This window comes from Grampus griseus, assembly GCF_964374135.1.
Source record: "Grampus griseus genome assembly, chromosome: 1".
NCBI classification, from domain to species: Eukaryota; Metazoa; Chordata; class Mammalia; order Artiodactyla; family Delphinidae; genus Grampus; species Grampus griseus.
The window spans coordinates 51,600,510-51,622,493 of NC_139017.1; the positions used below are offsets into that span (position 1 = coordinate 51,600,510).

Genomic DNA, 21,984 nt, shown 5'->3' on the forward strand with positions numbered 1-21,984 from the left:
CAGCTCCCAGCCCCAACCTGCCCCGTCTGGTGAGCAGACAAGCCTTTCAGGCTGGTGAGTGCTAGTTGACACCAATCCTCTGTCTGGGAATCTCTCCACTTTGCCCTCTGCACCCCTGTTGCTGTGCTCTCCTCCATGGCTCTGAAGCTTCCCCCCCACCCCGCCACACCCCATCTCCGCCAGTGAAGGGGCTTCCTAGTGTGTGGAAACTTTTCCTCATTCACAGCTCCCTCCCAGAGGTGCAGGTCCCGTCCCTATTCTTTTGTCTCTGTTTTCTTCTTTTTTTCTTTTACCCTACCCAGGTATGTGGGTATTTTCTTGCCTTTTGGGAAGTCTGAGGTCTTCTGCCAGTGTTCAGTTAAGTGTTCTGTAGGAGTTGTTCCATGTGTAGATGTGTTTTTGATGTATTTTGGGGGAGGAAGATGATCTCCACGTCTTACTCCTCTGCCATCTTGAAGGTCCCCCAGACCAAATGGTTTTCACGAAAGACAGTTTAGTTATTTTTCTACTCTTCTCAACTGCAGTAACCAGGGCTGAGTGTAACTTTCCTGGGCAAGGATGCAGTGAGTAAGAAAAAGGAATGGTCATTTGGCACTAGTTTATGGTCCAAGAAAAATCATTGGCAGGAAAAGAAGGAAAACTGAGACTAGGGGGAACTGGCATCCGCATCAGTTGATCCTACTTGACTTGAAGTAGGATCAGAGTGATTGTACTGAGGTGAGAGAATTCTAGGTCTTGTGAGGGCTGTAGGACTTAAGTTGGGGACACAGTTCACAAACAAATGGATGTTTGTTCATGGTGACATGTTTGAGAAAGACAAAGAATGATTCGCTCAGAATCAGAGAAGAAGAAGAGGTAGAAACAGGGGCTAAGGTCTTTAGGCAGGATCCTGTACTGCTCTGAGTGTGTCCTTTACCGACAGAGTCTGCTGCCAGCTTTGATCATTCATCTGGCTGCTCCCACAGGACTCACACTGGCAGATGAACAGTGGAGGTAGTCACTCATATTTCGCCGTGGCCCTTCATGCCACATGGGACCTACTTGTGAGGAGCTTTGTGTTACGGCCAGCTTATCCATGCGTCATCTCTCAAGTACCCAAGAAGAAACCAGAGCCAGAGCCTCCTGTCTCCTGCTCCTTCTCCAGTATCACAACCCTGCCATGCCCAACACCATACCTCTCCCTGCAGACACAAGCTTGCTCAGAGTCCCACACAAGCCGTCTCATGGGCCTTTGCCCTCAAATGCGACACCTAATAAGAATGACAAAATATCTGTCACCACAGCTTCTGTCAGAGTCCCAATTCAGCCTTTTCCCACTGTCTTTATCCCTTTGTGTCCTCCAACCCCTGATCTGCTCTTCTCTGGGCACAGGGCCAGACCCAATCATTGAAACTCATGACTCCTTTGTGTTCTGTATTAATCAGATGACCTCCATTCAGTACAGTCGGCTTCCTTTCATCTACTTTTTTTTTTTAATGTTTATATCTTGCTTCTGTGACACCATTTTGTTTTTTAAGGGTTCTCAGTGTGCATGTCTTTAAGCTGAGAATGACTTCTGAGTCTTGGAAATGTATTGCCAGCTGCAGAAGCTTCCTGATAATAAATTCCGGGCAACAATCTGGTATCTGATAATAGGAACCCCAGAGGTATAGCAAATGTTGCCCTCCTCTGGATTTCCCCAGATGTTTGGCAGTGAGGTCCCACCTGGAGTTTGAGAAGGAGGAAAGACTTTTCTGAAAGCACTGCTTGATCCAGTCAGTTCTTGTCTGGCACGAACCCTTTGCATGTCTGTAAACCTACTGTAGGTACTGAGGGGAGGGGAAGGAGAGTGAAGGCCCAGTCTTCTCCCACTTACTTCTCAGTGCTTAACACCTGGCAGCTACTCCACACTGTTTGTGTGCCTCCTCCACTTTGCAGGTGAACACGCAGACTGCAGCCGAGGGTCCATACAACTGAAGTTGCTTTTCCCAAAGTGAAGAGCCCCCACCTCAGTGGGCTCTCAGCAAGTCTCAGAAATCAACCCAATGCTATGCCAATCTCTCCCGTCATCCAGGGATCCGCTGGCTTTGATACCCACCACAGGCCCTCATACACAGCCTCCTCATCCCTGCCAGCGGTTGTTAAGGCCCAAATACCACCACTGACCACTCCTTCCCTCATCCGCTCCAGGCAATCTCATTCATTTCAGATCACCTCAGTTAAGAAAGGCCAACAAGAGATGAGCACCTGGCTTCTGCCATAGCAACAGGAACTAAACAAACAGGGTGTTGGAGCAGAAGTTCAGTGAGAAGTCTGTCTTTTCCTTCAGGTGTTTGTTGAGGGCAGACCCTGCCAACTCTGAATGCTCAGCCCCCGGCACAGCCCTGGCATTCAGAAGGCTCAAAAAGGTTAACAAGGATCATAACTATAACTTTGAACTTTTGGGTACCATTGCACCTGTCCTGGGTATTAGGTTGTGGAAACCACATTGACTAACTGGATGTCAAATGAGAAAGACTAGGAAGAGAAATGGCCTAGGGACCATATGATATGAGAGAGTGTTGAAGTCTGATTTAGCATATAATGGCCCAAGTTGGGAACAGAGAATATTAAATGGAACATGACAGTTGTTTTCAAACACTTGAGAATGGCCATATACGGGGAGTTCAGTCTTATTTTAGATAGTCCCCAGTGGGGGGGGGAGGAGAGAAATAGGACCAATAGGTAAAAGTTATAGGGAAGGAATTTTCAGCTCAATATAAAAACACTTTTCTAACAATTTGAGTGGTTCAAAATGGATCACACTGTATTATGGATTAGTGACTGTCCCACCACTGGAGATGTTCAAGTTGGCAATAAAACCCACTCTAGAGAGGATTTCTAAATTGATTAGTATAAAGGAGCAGATGATCTCTGAAGTTCCCACTAATTCTAATTTCTTATGATCATCATATCAAGGAAAAAAGGAAAAAAATGGAAGGTGAAGTTCAGTACAGTTGCACATTTGTTGATCCTCCATGATATGCCGTGATTTTGTGGTTATTGGGTCAGGTGCTGGGCAGAGCTGTGGAGTTACAAAGAATAAGATGAGAGTTCTGGATTCATTCATTCATTCCTCCATTGATGTAACAATAAATGGAACTCGATACAAGAAACAAATAGCAATAGTGTCATTAATTCTACCTGAGTAGGTTGGTAAGAACTTTAAAGTTGAGATGGCACCCTGGTAGAGCTTTTTAGAGGTATAAATTATCCCCAGGGAAGTCATTCTAAAGAGATGGGGTTCCCCACGCCAGGCACCAAAAGAGACCGGAAAGGTCTTGTTCTATGTGCAGACGTACCTTCCCACATGTACAGAAAATGCCAGCAGGACAAATGTACACCCGTCACAGGCAAGTTAAGTCAAGTAGCAAAACTGGACCCAAACAGCAGAAAATGTAGTGGTGGCGTAAAGAGACATGGCCCTGTAAATAATAATTTAAAAAAGTTTTCTCAAATGAGGTCCTGCCAAAGAGAGCCCAAGATTTCTGGGAAGGCTTCCACCTCTTCTCTCCTTCAGCAACCTGTTCCAAGTTCTCTAAGGACTGAGTCTTCTTTCTTCTCTTTATCACCCAGCTCTCCTTGATGAAACTTGATGAGAACAAAAACCTTAGGCTTTTTCCATTTGAATCACAATATCATGGATGACGTGAGGGGCATGGAGAGGGGACATCTGAAAAGAGATTCTATGCTAGAAGCAGAATTTAAAATATTTCACAGGTTATTACATACTAGTACCCATGAAGTCAAGAAAGTCTGGCTTACACTACCTCTGTGTTAATTTGTTTAGGGTTTTTGTTGTTGTTGTTTTTAGTTTTACTTGATTTCCTGCCTTAGTGAGACCTCTCTGTAAACTGTCTTTTCCATTCAACCTCACATATAATTATTGAGCACATGTTATGCATATTTCCACCATGCTCTATCTATATCTCTCCCCGGTCACTCAATCATTCATTCACAAATCGTGGTTAAACCACATACCATGTGCCAAGCACTGTTTAGAACAAATGATATAACAGTGAACAAAACAAGACAAAAACCCCATCCCTCACAGAAATTTCTCTTCTGTGTTCCCTCTGTCACCTTTCTCAGCCCCGAACCTTGAGTACAATACAGAACACATCTTTTGAAACTGCATTCTCCAAGTAGGTCGTCTTCTTGATCTGCCCACTCTGGATAAAACTTTGACTATAATTCTCAGTTAGAGCTCAACAGATTCAGAAAGTTATTTATAATTCTATCTGAAGGGTATTTTAACTAAGGACTTTATGAAAATACCACCGAAGGTGGTTGAACTTCTTAGTATTACATTACAATTTATAGAAAATTAAATTCTTGGTCTCTGCTTCCATAATTGCTATAATTTCCTAGTTTAAGTGTCCTCACCAATTGATTTCTAAAAATACGTCTCTTCTCTCAACTCTACTGAAGACCAGACTCCACTTAATGGCCAGGCAGAAATGCCTTACCTGACAGCTTCCTGTGTCTTTCTGGGACTCTGGCTGCTCTCTTAATGTCTCTGTGTCTCAGTTGCTCATCTGTAAAATAACCTAATAATAGTAACTACCTCATAGGATTAGAGTGATGGTCAAATGAATTAAACTTGCTTTAAACTTGAATGAAAATCCTTTAAAGGGGAAATAATTTTAATAAGTGTTAGCTAATGTTTACTGTTGTTGTTGCTCCCTTGACCCTTTGCCTGTTCTATGGTTTTACTGTTTCAAATCCAAAGGCCACAAAGTATAGTGTTTGGCTATAGCAGACACCAAATAACACATAGAATTAATTAACAAGTTGGTACATGAAACATGAGTCCTGTCCTTAAGAAATTCACAGTCTGTAGGAGAAGCAGACACATACGCAACCCTCTAAACCAAGAGTCAATCTGTAGAAGATCGTACAACAATAGTATGAGATGCTAAGGGAGGTATTAATTCTTCCTGGAAAGATTAGAGAGGATAACACCAAGGAGACTTGACAGTGAGATCAGACCTAAAGTCTGTATTGTCTGACTCCCTACTGGGGTGTCTCACCTGGCAGATAGTATTTGTTCAACCTCTATTCAGAACAAATGATGAATGCCACGTGGAGAAAGGGAGTCAGAGAAAGGACCCATTCATTCCCTAATGAATGGGACCCAAGCCTCGGACATGAAGATTCCACACAGCAGTTTTCCACCCAAACCCTGAAGGTATCCAAGCTTGCCCCAGCCGTTAAGAATGCAACTGATAAACATCTGTTATTACTGGAGCATGACTCTAAAGTGTGTCACCCTCTTTCCGGGCCACTTACCAAAATAACCTTTCAAACTACACTTTGTACTTTCCCTTATTAAATCCTAACACAAGTCATGGTCTTGTTCCATACACTGCCAGATTTAAAGTTCCCTCTTAATTGAATGCCTCTCAGAGCTGTCACACCCCAAGCACCACATACCTATCCCACTGTTATAGAGAGAAAATGGAAGTGCCCATGTCTGGGGGTCATGTCAGGGAGACAGTGATGACTGTGGGCACTCGCTGGGTAAGTACACAGAGTATGCCCGAGGGATGGATCTTCCACACAAGACAGGTTTTCAGGAACTAGGAGAAAACACCACCTCCAACTCATGCAGGACAAGGTTATTTGTGGTTAAGAATTAGTTCACACAAAACCAAATGTCAAAAGTACATATAAGTGCTGCAATGAACATTGGGGTCCATGTGTCCTTTTGAATTATGGTTTTCTCAGGGTATATGCCGAGTAGTGGAATTGCTGGGTCATATGGTAGTTCTATTTTTAGTTTTTTAAGGAACCTCCATACTGTTCTCCACAGTGGCTGTATCAATTTACATTTCCACCAACAGTGCAAGAGGGTTCCCTTTCTCCACACCTGCTCCAGCATTTATTGTTTGTAGATTTTTTATTATGGTCATTCTGACAGGTGTGAAATAATACCTCATTGTAGTTTTGATTTGCATTTCTCTAATAATTAGTGATGTTGAACATTTTTCATGTGCCTCTCGGCCAATTACTCAGCCATAAAAAGGAAAGAAATTGGGTCATTTGTAGAGATGTGGATGGACCTAGAGTCTGTCATACAGAATGAAATAAGTCAGAAAGAGAAAAACAGATATCGTATATTAATGCATATATGTGGACTCTAGAAAAATGGTACAGATGAACCTATTTGCAGTGCAGGAATAGAGACATAGACATAGAGAACGGACATGTGGACACAGTGGGGGAAGGGGAGGGTGGGATGAATTGGGAGGTTAGGATTGAGATGTACACACTACCCAGCATAAAATAGCTAGCAGGAACATGTTATAAAGCACAGGAATCTCAGCTCGGTGCTCTGTGACGACCTAGATGGGTGGGTTGCAGGGGAGGGAGGTCCAAGAGAGAGGGGATAAAGGTATACATATAGCTGATTAACTTCATTGTATAGCAGAAACTAACACAACATTGTAAAGCAATTATACTCCAATAAAAGGAAAAAAAGTACGTATAAGTAACCTTTAAAGAAATGTGAGAAGAGCACTGAATCCCATACATTAGTCTGTGGAGCAGTCATCAGTGGGCTGTAGAAAACTACCTGAGGAGCTTGGGACAAATACAGGTTTCTAGACCCAGCACCTCCAAAGGTTCAGATTCAGAACATTCAGAAATCAGTATGCTTAACAAGACTCCAAAGAGATTCTTCTCTTTTTTTTTTTTTTCTTACTGCACTGAGAGACTTGTGGGATCTTAGTTCCCCCACCACGGATTGAACTCAGGCCCACAGCAGTGAAAGTGCCAAGTCCTAACCACTGGACCACCAGGGAACTCACCAAAGAGGTTCTTCTGTGTGGGCATGTTTGGTAGCCCCCCGACCAGAGACATCTGTGCACAGTCATCAAGACAGTCAAGGCCAAGGTGAATTCATCAGCCTCCTCTGGACCTGGCGCTGAGATGGACAGTCTATAATTTCCCCTTAGCCTCAGCTGCAAGCAGCACAGCAGTGACCAGGAAAGCTACCCTGTGTGTGTTTATTTGCAGGCAGTGTGCCACACCATTTGACTGTTTTCAGCAGCATTGCTCCCACAGGCTGGGAGGTCATGACCAATTTTCTTTGACACTTAAGAGATTTTTACTGCTGCTTTTCAAAGAGCTGAGTAAAAGCTTCAAAGGCACAGAAGAAATATGTCTTATCAGAGGTGTGACTGTAGAAATGGTTTCTAGGTAGAGTGGGAGGGGTATCCAGGGTTCAAAGAAGTTTTGAAGATCACACCTTAGAAGAGCCTGTGATTCAGATTCCTCCTCCAAATGTTCTTCTGTGTTGAAATTTTTCATTGTCCTCCCATCTTATTCACTCCAAGATGGTAACATAAGGAAGCAGGCAGGCTAAAGATGAGGCACAGGTGTGGGAAACTTCTGTTTTTGTGACTCCATAAATACAGAGGGAAATATGTAGAGTCTCTCCACCTGTTTTTCCAGGCCTGCCTCCTTCCCCTTTGTAGGGCATGTTCCCACTGGGGGCCCAGTGTAATAAGTTAACTGAAGGGTGTGAGGGTGGAGAAGCAGAGCAGTTTAATGGGGGAAACAGAATGTGAAGTCAAGAGGGATAGGTTGTAATTTTAAGTATGGTGGCCTTACTCATAATGTGACTTTCAGCAAAGGCTCCAAAAGATAAGAATGTGAACCTTGCAGATACTGGAGGAAAATTGTTCCAGGCAGAAGAAACCACAAGTGCAAAAGCCCTGAGATGGCAAACTAGAGGAACAAGGAACCCCAGTGTGGCTAGAATGGATTGAGGGAAAGAGAGAAGAAAAGAAAATACCTGTGCAGTAATGCAGTGGGCAGGGAGCAGATCATGGAGAGCACCGTAGGACACTCTATGGACTCTAGTTCTTATTGGACAGTTTTTGAGCACAGGTTTAAAATTAATTTATGCTTTAAGTAAATCACTCTGCTGTATTGAGAATAGACTTAAGGGAAGCGAAGACAGAAGCAAGGAGACCAGTTAGGGGGCTACTGAAACAACCCTAGTGAGATGTGATGACAGTGGTGGTGGTGAGAAGTGGTGGAATTCTGCATATATTTTGAAAATGGAATCAACAAATTTGCTGACAAATTAGAAGTGAGGTATGAGCAAAAAATGAGGAGTCAAGGATGAATCTTGGTTTGAGAACTAGATAAAACAATTTCCCATTATCTGAAATGGAAAAGACATAGAGAGGCAGATTTGGGAAGAAATCTCAGGAGCTGAGTTATATACATGTTAACTGTGAGATGACTATTAGATATCCAAGTGGAGATACAGAGAATGCAGACTGATATGTACAGCACTCAAACTGTTGTATGGTAAACAACAAATATTAGCTATTATTATGAAGATTTGAGAATTCAAATTCTTTTATTCTGTTTCCATACACTGTGGATATTATCCAAGAAACATCACTTGAAAATAAGTTCAATCCCCACTTCTTTCCCATGGTCACTACATTAGTTCATGACTTCTTAAACAATTGCCTCGTAATTTGTTTCCACATTTGCCCTTCCCATCCACTCTCACTACTTTCAAGAATTCCACAGCATTTCTCTAATCTTTTCACTCTCTTGCCCAGAAGCTTTCAAAGATGCCCCATACTTAATAAATAAAAGGGAAAATACCTTTAACTAGGCATTCAAAATCCTTCATGAATTGGTACTAACCTTCCTTGCAAGCAAGCCTGATTTACTTTCCTACATACACCCTAGGATCCAGTCCAAACTGACCTGTGTGCCTTTTAACATACCCTGTATTTCTTGTTGTGTGGCACTTGATCAACGTTTTCTATCAGTTCTAGAATCACCCTCCTCATGTACTCACAAACCACTTCATTTTCAAATAACCTATCATATAAGATTACCTCAAAACCACAAAGTCTCCTGCATTCTCCCAATTAGAAGCAAAGTCCTCCTATTATAAGAAGATTCAATCATATGTTTCCCACAAAAGTATATGCCATGCCTTTGTGACACTTAATACTTTTTCCTTGCATTGTTATTTTTGGGCATATATTAACTCCAAGATATCCTCAAGGATAGAGATAAGGATTTATTTCTCTTTGTATTAAATATATCACAATGCATTATAAAAAGTAAGAATGCCTATTGAATTAAATTCATTTATTAAATACATATTCTTAACTAAATGTCATATCACCAAATCAAAATAAATCAATATAAGTGTCATTATCCTTGATCTTTTGGGCAAAAATACTTAATTCTAAAACATAATCTCTAAATAGAAAAATTTGCAAAAAGCTGCTTTAGGACAATATCTCTCTTAGATAAAGTAAAAGGATTTAACCTACCATCCTGTAACAACCAAAATACCAGTCAATCTTAAAAGGAGTCAGAGAAAAGAGACATATTACACATAGAGAAAAAAGAAGATAAGGATGACAGAAGATTTCCTAATGGAAACAATGAAAGCAACAAGACAATGGAGCAATATCTTTAAAGTACTGAAAAAAAACTGTCAACCTAGAATCCTATACCTAGCAAAAATATCTCTCAAAAAATCATGATGAAATAAAAGCTTTTTGGATATATAAAAAAAAGAAGTTAAAAGAATTTATAATCAGCAAACTCATGACATAAGAGATGTTACAAGAAGTCTTTTAATCAGGATGAAAGTGATACGAGAGAAATCAACAGAAGCTTCTAATCACTCTTTTCTTTTTAGATTAATTTGCAAACAACTTTACTGGCGCAGCCCAAAGACTTATTCTGCAATTTGAGTAATGTTAATTATATGAGACTAATAAGCTAGAAAATAGCAAGATCTATGGACCTATTCAGATGGAAACTCCATTTTCAAAATACAGTTGCCATTCTGTAGATTCTGTATTGCACCATCTCCCAACACACACACTAGTCTTCAAGACCCTTCTCTAGTTCATTCCTGCTGATAAGACTTCCATCATTATCCCTTTTTCCTTCTTGTGGCTCCTGCTTTCACTCCTGTTTCTCTCTCTACAGACCATAGGTGGTCTGGAAGACCACCTATGTCACATTTGCCAAGCCAACCACCAAAAAGCATAGAGATATAGGTGTATTCAAATGGGGATGAGGAGGGAGAGGGTCGGGTGGAATACCAAAAACGTATGAGATATGAATTCTATCTTCAAGGAGCTTACGATTCAGAAAATCAGTTTAGCATTATCATAAGTTTACATAATAAAGATTGTTTAAATTGAATCCGATTATATGATTCAGGCTCTACATTGTCTTTTTGATAAATATTTGTGGAGTACCTCCTCTCTGTCCAAAACAAAAATCCTACCTTGCCTATATTCCCGTCAAGGGAGACAGACAATTTTAAAAAACATATACAAAATACATAGTAAAACAAATTTGTTACATGCTATGGAGAAAAATTAAGCATGGAAAAGGATATGAAATGTAGTGGTGGCTCAATTTTCAATAGAATGTGCAGGACATGAGATTAACAATGTCTTAACTAGGTAGAGAAGACTAAATGGAGAAAATGGGCACCGAAAAGATGGAAAATAAGAAATGATTGGGACAGATATTGCAGATCAAGCTGGGCTGGGCTGTCAATAGATTAGAAATGGCAGCAAAAAAAAAAAAAAAAGGAAGTAAAAATGACTTCCAAGCAGAAGTACTTACAGCAATATCATTATGAAAGATGAGAAATTAGAAGAAGCAGTTCATTTGAGGGGAAAATGACATGACTGAAATCAACTGAGTTCCAAGGGTTGGTGAATCATTTACAGGAAAAATTGCCCATTAGGAAAAAGGAGATGTGGGCTTGGAGCTCATTGGATTTGGTCAGAGCTACAGATAGAGATGCAGAGCCATCACGTGAAGTTAAGCAATGAAGCCCTGAGGTTCCTGAAACCAATAACGGAAAAAGACAATACTTTGAAAAACAATCACGGATGTTTGTTGGTGGGAGGAGATAATGCAATAAGTAAAGGAAAACAGAAAAAAATGCCCTTAGCGTTATATAAAAAGAAATAAATAGTATTAAACAGTGAAAATAAAAAAGTCAAGAAAGAGGAATGAGGTCATAAAGGAGGAGGACTAAAAAAAAAGAGTAGTGACAAAAAGCATTTTATAGGTTGTTACAAGGCTACAAATGGGAGTTGGCAACTAGTGATGATGATAATCATTAATTATAATACTAACAAGTCATTGGGTTTTGTGTTAAAGAATGTTCAGTGATCTCTGAAAGAATTATTTCTGTAGTTGATAGGGGCAGAGGCCATATAAAAGCGCTAGGGGGGAAATGTATGTGAATAGGAGAGAAAATTGATGCAGACTGTTTGCTCTATATATGGAGCAATGATGGGACAGAGGCCGTCTGGGCACAGAGAGAAAAGCAAACACTTTATAATGAATAGTCATGAGCTATTTGTGCATGACAGAGATCATAAAACAAGAGAAGTAAGAGGGTAGGGGAGACCCTGAAACTAATCAGCCTTTAAGTCTAATTTCCAGGCTATAGAAGATACAGGCGATTGAGCACCTAGTTAAATAACACCAAGAAGCAACCAGAAAAATTCAGATTGTGGCACATTTTGTAGAACTGATCTGCTTTCCTCACTAGTCAATAACATGGCAGAAAATAGAAGGGGGCTGGGGAGATGTTTGGATTAGATAAAAATGAAGTGACACAGCACTCAAATATATGTAAGCCCTGTTTGAATCCGAATTTAAACAAACCAATTGTAAAAAGACATTCTGAGACAATGATGGAATTTGCTTCAAGATACGATGCAAAGAGAGAAGGGAAAAAGTGATAAAGTAAGTGGGCAAAAATGTTGATAATTTTTTGAATGTGGGTGAAGGGTATATGAGGGAATCATTCTATTCTCTCTACTTTTGTATATGTTTGGAAAATGTTACAATAAAAGTTTAAAACAAAAGTATGAGAGAAATGAAATTACTGAGGAACACAGTCCCAGAGAAGAAGCACAGAGAATGGCTTTGGGATGCAAGAAGGAGTTTTGTCCTTTGAAACAGGAGAAAAATCAACAAAGCCCATGTGAAAAGACTGTGCTGAGGGGCAGAGGAGAGAAGTGAGAGAAAGTAAGGAAGACCTTGCATGGTGACCTCAAGATTCTCAGCAAAGGAAAAGCAAAGTTGTCTCCCCACATGGAAAAAACATGAGATTGAGGTTGGGGTGGAGGTGGGAGAGATATGACACAGCCTTTCACATCGCCAGAAAGAACAATGGTGGAAAATCAGCACATACTCAAAAAGCACCAAGGGCCCAGGAGAAGCCTAGGTTTTATAGAAGGCCTAGTCAGAAATTCTGAGATCTCACCAGCTACAAGACACCCACATTGTTTCTGGGGATTTCAGTGCCTCGCACAAAGAGGCACATTATTAGGGGACTTTGGAACTTGTCAGGATCAGTTAGAAGTAGTTTTCTTATTGTTTGTTCACATATTTGTTTTTATAATAAGGAGATGTTTATTATGTCTTGGAGAAACCACAGAGATGGCTTTCCCTTTCACCAGTGCCCAAGGCGTGTCCTGCCCATGGTACTTTATTAATCTCCAGAGATCACACTACTCCTCCCAACCTAGCATGTACCATAATAATAAGTATGCAGCTACCTTATCATCTAAATAGGCTAGGTCTCACCAGCACAGTTTCTGGTAGGTATAACCTCACCAATACATTTTGTCCCCTATAGCTCCTAGGATAATTGATAACAATATTAAGTCCTTGGTTCCTGTTCCTGCTTTCTCATCTAGATTGGTCTCTAAAGCAAAAAAAAACCAAAAAAACAAAAAAACCCCACAAAACTGCTTGTAAACTTTCTTAGTATTGTTCCTAGAGGTCCAAACCTCCTTTGGGCAGTAGGTAACTTTTTCTGTCTCTATTTCTCCCAGAGTCCTTTGGATTCCTTTGTTTTTCTTTTCCAGCCAGACTCCTTAAAACCCCACTGCAATCCCCTTCCACAAGCCCCTAGAATTCAAAGAGATGGTGTCCCAAATACTAGATATAAATTTCTTCAGAGCTTTGAGTGATTACAGTTGGCTAAGAGATGCTCACCTAACAGTGACCTTCACTATTCAGAGAAGTTAGCAAATCAATCTTAGTTATCCTTAAGGAGGACTTTATGGTGAGGGGATTGGAGAGAGGCACGCAGGCTGACTCTTCTCCTTGGGGAAGGAAGAGATATGGAACAGCAAATTAAGAAATCCTGGCACCCGATTGCTTAAGGGCCTGGCACACAGCCATCCAGATAAACTGCTACTTCCCTGCTTCTATTCATGGGCTCCAAGGCCACTGCCATCATGGAAATTTCCTGCACTTGTGGAAAGTCTCCAGGAAAGCAGAACTGCAGAGTCCTATCTGTGCTGGGCTGAAGGATACTGTTCTGGCTATCTGAAAAGGATGAATTTGCTAATTAAATGATGGATGTCAATTAGATTCTCAGGGAATAATTTAAAACAAAAGAGAGAAAAAAACTGCTCTTCACATAATATGGGGTCTATAAAAGACTTTGCATTGAGCCTAGCACATAACAAGTGCTCAAAGCTACTAGTCCTCTTGTAAACGGAATTTGGTGAAGAAAAGTAGGCATGTATGGAACTTCTGAGGTTCTAATAATGTTTCTTGATTTAGGGTCTGGTTACACAGGTGTGTTCAGTCTGTAAAAAATCATTGAGTTGTATACATATGATCTCCACACTTTTCCCTACGTAGGTTATACTTAAATTAAAAGTTATTAAAACTTTTTAATGTTGCTTTACAAGTGAGTGATCTAGTCACTAAACTAAAGCCAGCTCTACTTGAGTTAATTAAAGCACTTACTTGAAAGATTTAAATTTTAATATCTTTTAAAATATTCAGTAACTTGAAAATCCCCTCCCATATTTTCATGGGCTTCTTTATCAAATAAGTGCAGGAAGAAAATCAAGAAAGAAGGAGCCCTGTTATATTGGGTTTGGCCAAAAGTTTCGTTCATTTTTTCCCATAAGATGGCTCTAGTAGTGCTTAGTTCTTCGAACTTCATTTGAAACAATTTTGTTAGATTTTATTACAACAGCTGTCATATCAATGTGCATTTTTTTAAAAAAACATCAAAATTCATGAATTTTTGTGTAGCCATTTTAATATTGAAGATGGAAGAAAACATTTTCAGCATATTATGCTTTTTTATTTCAAGAAAGGTAAAAATGCACCTGAAACACAAAGATTTGTGCAGTGTATGGAGAAGGTGTGGTGATTGATCGAACGTGTCAAAAGTGGTTTGGGAAGTTTTGTGCTGGAGATTTCTTGCTGGACAGAGCTCCATGGTCAGGTAGATCAGTTGAAGTTGATAGTGATCAAATTGAGTCATTAACTGAGAACAATCAACATTATACCATGCAGGAGATAGCTGACATACTCAAAATGTCCAAATCAAGCACTGAAAATCATTTACACCAGCTTGGTTATGTTAATCACTTTGAAGTTTGCGTTGCACATAAGTTAAGAGAACAAAAACCTTCTTGACCATATTTCCACATGCCATTCTCTACTTAAATGTAACGAAAACGTTCTGTTTTTAAAACAAATTTTGACGGGTGATGAAAAATGGATACTGTACAATAATGTGGAGCAGGAGACATTGCGGGGCAAGCGAAATGAACCACCATCAACCACACCAAAGGCCAGTCTTCATCCAAAGAAGGTGATGTTGTATATATGGTTGAATTGGAAGGGAGTCCTCTATTATGAGCTCCTTCCAGAAAACCAAATGATTAATTCCAACAAGTACTGCTCCCGGTTAGACCAACTGAAAGCAGCACTCGATGAAAAGTGTCCAGACTTAGTCAACAGAAAATGTGTAATCTTCCATCAGGATAACACAAGACCGCATGTTTCTTTGATGACCAGGCAAAAACGATTACAGCTTGGCTGGGAAGTTCTGATTCATCTGCCATATTCACCGGATACGGCACCTTTGGATTTCCATTTATTTCAGTCTTTACAAAATTCTCTTAATGGAAAACATTTCAATTCCCTGGAAGACTGCAAAAGGCACCTGGAACAGTTCTTTGCTGAAAAAGATAAAAAGTTTTGGGAAGATGGAATTATGAAGTTGCCTGGAAAATGGCAGAAGGTAGTGGAACAAAAGGGTGAATACATTGTTCAGTAAAGTTCTTGGTGAAAATGAAAAATGTGTCTTTTATTTTTACTTAAAAACCGAAGGCACTGGGCTTCCCTGGTGGCACAGTGGTTAGGAATCCGCCTGCCAATGCAGGAGACATGGGTTCGAGCCCTAGTCTGGGAAGATCCCGCGTGCCGTGGAGCAACTAAACCCTTGCGCTGTAACTACCGAGCCTGCGCTCTAGAGCCCGCGAGCCACAACTGCTGAAGCCCGTGTGCCACAGCTGCTGAGGCCCGTGAGCTTACAGCCCGTGCTCCGCAACAAGAGAAGCCACCACAGTGAGAAGCCTGCACACCGCAACAAAGGGTAGCCCCCACTCGCCGCAACTAGAGAAGGCCCGCGAGCAGCAATGAAGACCCAAGACAGCCAAAAATAAAAATAAATTAATTAATTAAAAAAAAAAAACTGAAGGCGCTTTTTGACCAACCCAATATATAACATTACCTTATATTTATCCTTTATAAAACATCATAATTTAAATTATATCATTATTTATGGAAGTTGTGTGATTATTTGCTTAACGTCTGTCTCTCATGCTGGATTGTATGTGTCAAGAGCCAGGAGAACTCTGCCCCTTTTTTCATCATTATATTTCTAGCATCTAGCAAGATGCCTAGTCCATAGTAGATGCTCAATAAATATTTGTTAAATGAGTGAATGAATGATTAGATTAATGAATGAATGTGAAATCTAGCATTAGTTTTAGTTGTGTAAAAAGTTAGATGATACTTTGGCTAAACCCTGGATAAGACATAAAACTGTGTCCTTACTGGTTAGAGAATAAATGAGAATACAGAAAAAAAAAATTTAAGGTGGCTCTCGATTTCTTTATTGTGTAAATTATTGAAAATAAATGTCAGATAGCTTTGTTCTTATTTTTATTGTATACAGTGTTTCATCTTATCAGCAATTGCTACATTGGTTTCCCTCATCTTAAGTGTATTAGTGAATCTTCACATTTATATGTAATAAACCTTTATGATAAGGTCACAAAAGACCCAAGGGAAGAATAAATGAAATATAAAAGTCAAAACCTAGGAGAGAGAAAGTACCCGGTATGCACCCAATGAAAAGAGGAGAAGGACTTTATGTCAAAAGAGGCAGAAGCTAGGGAAGATGAAGACATTTTAACAAGAGTTTAAAAGAACTGAGAGAAAAGTTGTGTCTTTAGCTGCCTGGATATGAATATGGGGGTAGAGGGCCAAGCGGGGTCCATTTAGAAAGACATGCCCAGGTGCAAATGTGGCAAAAGACAAGGCTTGAGGCAGAGAGTCTGCCTTAAGATACCCTCCTTTTCCATTTCAGGACATCTCGCCAGCATCCTCCCCTACCACCAAATGCCCATTCTCCTCAGGCTACTGGCTGTCTGCCCTAACCTCCCTAATTAGCCCCTCATCCCTACTTACTCCTGGCCTTTTTCTCCTTTTAGAATCTCTGTCAAAACAGAACAGTCCTATGTCTGTGCCAGGATCCAAGCTCTTTTCTCTTCTTAAAAATTCTTTCATAATGTTCTTTTGAAAAAAAATTAAAACTTTATTGAGATATAATTCACATACCATGCAATTTACCCATTTAAAAGTATATTTCAGTAGTTTTTTTACTATAGTCACAGAGTTGTGTAATAATCACAATCACTTTTTATCATCTTAGAAACAAACCTGGTACCCATTAGCAGTCATCCCCATTTCTCCCCAACCCCTAAGCTGAAGCAACTACTAATCAACTTTCTGTCTATATAGATTCGCCTGTTATGAACATTTTACATGAATGGAATCATACAATATGTGGTCTTTTTTTGTCAGGCTTTTTTCACTTATTATAATGTATTCAAGGTTCATCCATATTGTAGCATATATCAGTACTTCATTCCTTTTTTTTTTTTTTTTTTTTTTTCGGTACTGGGCCTCTCACTGTTGTGGCCTCTCCGCTTGTGGAGCACAGGCTCCGGACGCGCAGGCTCAGCGGCCATGGCTCACGGGCCCAGCCGCTCCGCGGCATGTGGGATCTTCCCGGATCGGGGCACAAACCCGTGTCTCCTGCATCGCCAGGCGGACTCTCAACCACTGCGCCACCAGGGAAGCCCTTCATTCCTTTTTATTGCCAAAGAATATTCCATTGAGTGGATATACCACATTTATTTGTCCATTCATTATTCCACCTTTATTTTTGTCCCATTCATTATTTCCACTTTTTTACTTTTATGAATAATGCTGCTATGAACATTTGCAGAGTGTTCTTCCATAGGATGTTAGAACTAGAAGGAAGTTTAGCAATTATCTGGTCTAATCTCCATTAAACTCTTTGGTCACATGATACAGCAAGAGGCAGGTGTAGAAAGGATGTGATAGCATAAGACTGAACCCTGCTTTCTTCACCAGTGCTGTCAAAAGTAACTACATTTAGTGAACTCAGTCATGTGCCATCACTATTTCAGTTCTAAATAGCTTCTTATTTCACCTTGTATTTAAGTAAGTCCTCAGTTGAACCTGCCTGAAACTGACGGTTTTGTTCTGTTATTATTAATACCTCTAGAAGTAGGCTATTTCCACAGGTTTCCTCAGACTCCAGTGCACTCACTCAAATCCAGCATCTACTAAAAATGACTTTCTATCCTTAACTACAAGTGCTGCTGGTACTGCTACTTTTATCACATCTGATGATCTTCTCCATCTTTGTTTCTTTGTATTTTTATGCACGTATTCACTGCATTACACTGCTCAGATGAGAAATTTTTTTCTCCAGCTCCTTGAGAAATCCAAGATTTCACTGTTGTTAGCTGCACTTTGGATACTGTGTTAGTCTGTACCACCTCAAGTTTTTCCTGTTTCACATTAATCTGTTGGCTAGTGTTAGTCTGAGATCCTTTCTCACCTTTTCAGGTAAAAAAGAAAAACAAAACTGATTCTTAAACTCCCTCCCTTTGAGGTCTCTTAACCAGTGGGTGGTTTCCAGCACCCTGATTATCTAAATCAGTGATCTGCAAACTAGAGCACGCATTCACATACATAAAGAGTTTCCAGGAAGTACATACTAGTGCACAATTTCAACAGGATCAGTTTCTAGATTTTAAATTTCTGTTTAAACTCATTCCTCATTGATATGGGTGACAACATAGTTGCTCAAGCTGAGTTTTCCTGGACCACTAATTATCCCTGTCCAACTTAATGAAAGAAAAACTCACCGCTCATCCATTCTAAACTTACTTCAATGCATTGCCCCAGAGTGTTAAAAAAAAAAAAAAAAAACCAGGGCACTAAAAATGCAACAATTAAATATTGTGTTTGTGATAAGAAAGTGAGTGTCTCTAATGAACTAGGGAAAAGAATATTCATAAATCAGGTGGTTTCCAATGCTTTGCTTTCTACAAAATGGAAGATGTTAGTTGATGGCTCATTAAGAATCATTTTTAGTGAACAATAACTGTTGACTGCTACTGATATAATCCCCCTTTCAGTTCTGTCCACTTACTTATATGAATGCAGTTTCTCAATATTTATACCTATAAAAAATAAAAACATTAACTTACACTAGCAGTAATATCCATCCAAGAACACAGAAACAAACAGAAAAAATAAAATAACCTCATCTGTTTTATCAAGATATGCATTTGCAATAAAATTGTATTCCATTGAATAGCTATAAAAATGTGTAATATACTTGCATTGTTTTGACCAATTCTATAGTAATACTATCGAGAATAATGATTCAATTTAAAATAGACTTTTAACACCTAGAACCTTATGCTAGTACATAAAACAAAAATTTTAAACGGCTGTTTTTACTTTCTTTTTCTTTTTCCTTAAGAGCGAGCGGCCCTTGTGGTGGCAGTTTGGGGTGGGCACCGTCAAGGTGAGGGGGTCTCGCCTCCTGCACGCTGGTAGACTGATTGTTCCATTATAGGTGGAGGGGATGATGGTAACCTTTGTTATCAAAAAGAGGTTTGTGTCTGAGGCAGAATTAGATGAACGGCACAAAAGGAGGCAAGAAGAATGGGAGAAAGTTCGAAAAGTTCGAAAACCTGAAGATCCAGGAGAATGCCCGGAGGACGTTTATGATCCTCGGTCTCTGTATGAAAGGCTAACAGGAACAGAAAGATAGGAAGCAGCAAGAGTATGAAGAACAGTTCAAATTGAAAAACATGGTAAGAGGCTTGGACGAAGATGAGGCCAACTTCCTTGATGAGGTTTCTCGGCAGCAGGAACTAATAGAAAAGCAGGGAAGAGAAGAACTGAAAGCACTGAAGGAATACAGAAGTAATCTCAACAAGGTTGGAATTTCTCAAGAAAACAAGAAGGAAGTGGATTAGAAAGTGGCTGTGAAACCCACAGAAACCAAGACCAAGTTCTCCCAGGCAAAGCTGTCGGCAGGAGCTCTGAAGCATAAGAGCTCAGAGAGTGGCAACAGTGTGAAAAGACTGCAATCGGACCCTGACCCAGATGACAAGAATCAATAAGCCCCATCCTGCTTGTCTCGTGGAAGCACATCTCTGAGTGGTCCCTCCCTCCGTCGACTGCCCCTCCGCTGCTGTATGTATCGGCATCCTACCAGGTTTGGGCGCCTACTCTGGGAGCAGCGACTCTGAGTCCAGCTCAGACAGCGAAGGCACCATCAACGCCACCGGCAAGATCGTCTCCTCCATCTTCCGAGCCAACACCTTCCTCGAGTCCCCCTCGTTCCTCTGTTCTTACCGCAGGGAGCTCCTCCCCAAGAGTAGACTGGACAGTTTATTCTGCCTACAGGCATTACCTCCCACGGAAAAGTCCTTTGCCTGCTCCCTGTGCACGCCATGACATTTTTAACCTCATCTAAAAATGTGCCAGAATCCACTTGTGGCCCGACTTCTGTTTGTTTTCTCTTTCTACTCCAGTACGGATGCCCAAACCTGTCCCACGGCCTCTGTCCTCACTGATGTAGTAGGGCAGAGGTCAGGGCCCAGCAGAAACTCCACTAAAAATGCCCTGGGAATATAGGTACCAAGCGGCTCGCAAAGGGTTTGGGTTCTGTTGCTTTCTTGTTTTTTTGGGTTTTGTTTCTTTTTTTTCCTTTCCCAACACCACAAAGAAGCAAGGACAGTTATTGAACAGGTATCATTTAAACATTCTATTCTAGACGAAGGCGCCGTTTGATGATACTGCGTTGTGGAGTGTGCAGGGGGGAGAGAAGGTCTCAGGTGATGGAATGGCGCACTGCCCTGGAACTAACCTATTCTTGATGTTGTGTGACTAAAGATTCTAAACTACAAAAAAAGAAAAAAAAAAAAAAGCAAATTTTAAATGTATTTTAAGAGAATTATGATAATAATCAAAATATTTGAACCATATTATTTTATATTTAGATAATATTCTGTGGGACTAGTAAAATGAAATTTTTATTTCAAGGAGAAAAAAATGTAAAATTTATGACCATTAAAAAAGAAATGTTTGTGCAATTTTTTAATATTTAATCACTATAATATTAAAATTCAAATGGATATGGTGAAAAGAATGATATAATAATTTTGTATTTACTGAGACTTTCCTTTATTAAAAACATACGTTGTTTTACTTTATTGAGAATAATTATAATAGCTACTTTAAAATCATTGTCTGTTAGTTCCAACATCCATTTAATCTCAGCGTCGGATCCGCTTCATGTTCTTTTCTTTTGAGAATATGCTTTATTTCCTTGTTCCTTCATGTGAAACGTAACTTGGAATTCTATGCCGAACATTATGAATGCCATAGTGTGGAAAATATGGATTCTGTTATTTTTCTCCAAAGAGGAAATTTGTTTTAGCAGGTATTTTTCCGTGGCTGGGCTTGAATTGCAAACTCTGTTTCTTATATGGCAACTTGGGTCTCTTCAGATCTTTTTCATCTTTAGCTGGCTGCTTTGAGTCTGTTCTGCCCATGCGTAGTTCAGGAGTCCTATCAGAGATGTGGATAGATAGCATTTGGGGGTCCCCACTCTTGTTCTTCCCTTCCAGAATTTACCCACGCTCTTTAGTATTAAAGTTAGTAAGTTTCCTAACTTCAATTTTCTTATTCTCCAGGCTTGAAAGATTGCAGGTTTTGTCACGTGTGCTGTTGCCACATGCAGGCTGTACTTAGCCTCAAGCTAAATGCCGCAGAGACAGAAATTTATTTATTTAATTCAGTCTTCCCTCTCCAAACAAGTATGAACTTCCCACCAGAGTTGGTATACTTCTACTTGCTCTCCAGTACCTTCAGATACTGATTTTCTGGTTTTTTGGTTGTTTGGTTTGGTTTGGTGTTAGGTCCAGACTTTGCAGCTATTTTCTACGTGGATGGAAGTTGAGTGGTCATCCAGTAGAGTCTTAGTCATCATACCTGAAACCAGAACCCAATTTTGTTTTAAAATGTTAATCAGCATTTATGATAAGCTAGGAATGCTATCCTTTGCCATTCTTTAAACTAATGACGAAAAAAATTTAGACATCGACCTTATAATGTAAAAGGATGTTCTTTTTTTTTTCAAAATTACTTTAAGGGTGTTATATCAGAAACCTCTTCTGTGCAATTTCAGAGCCTCTCAGCCTCACTTGACTCTTGCTCTAGCCACCACTGTGGCCATCAGTTCTGCCTGGGTTCTGACCAATTTCACACAGGTAAAACCTGACAGTACCTCATCTCATGCCTATGCCAAGTGCCTCTCGCCTCCCATCCCATTGACCATGAGGCATGGGATGGTGTAGGACCCAACATGGGGCCCACACATGCATGACCCAGAGTTTGGGGAAGTTAAGACTCTGTGGGTGGAACTTTTAACAGGTGGTAGATGGAAACCAGTGAATAAATTTTCTTTCTCCCCCAAGAATA

General features: G+C 40.2%; 1 pseudogene across 1 annotated transcript in view; it reads left to right on the forward strand.

Moving 5' to 3' along the window:
- Positions 1–19,956, forward strand: part of LOC309822596 (PSME3-interacting protein-like) — a 38,432-nt pseudogene extending 18,476 nt beyond the window's left edge. Inside the window, exon 2 of the transcript in view lies at positions 19,067–19,956. The product of the transcript in view is annotated as a PSME3-interacting protein-like (transcript). The remainder of the gene's footprint in view (positions 1–19,066) is intronic.
- The last annotated feature ends 2,028 nt before the right edge of the window (positions 19,957–21,984 follow it).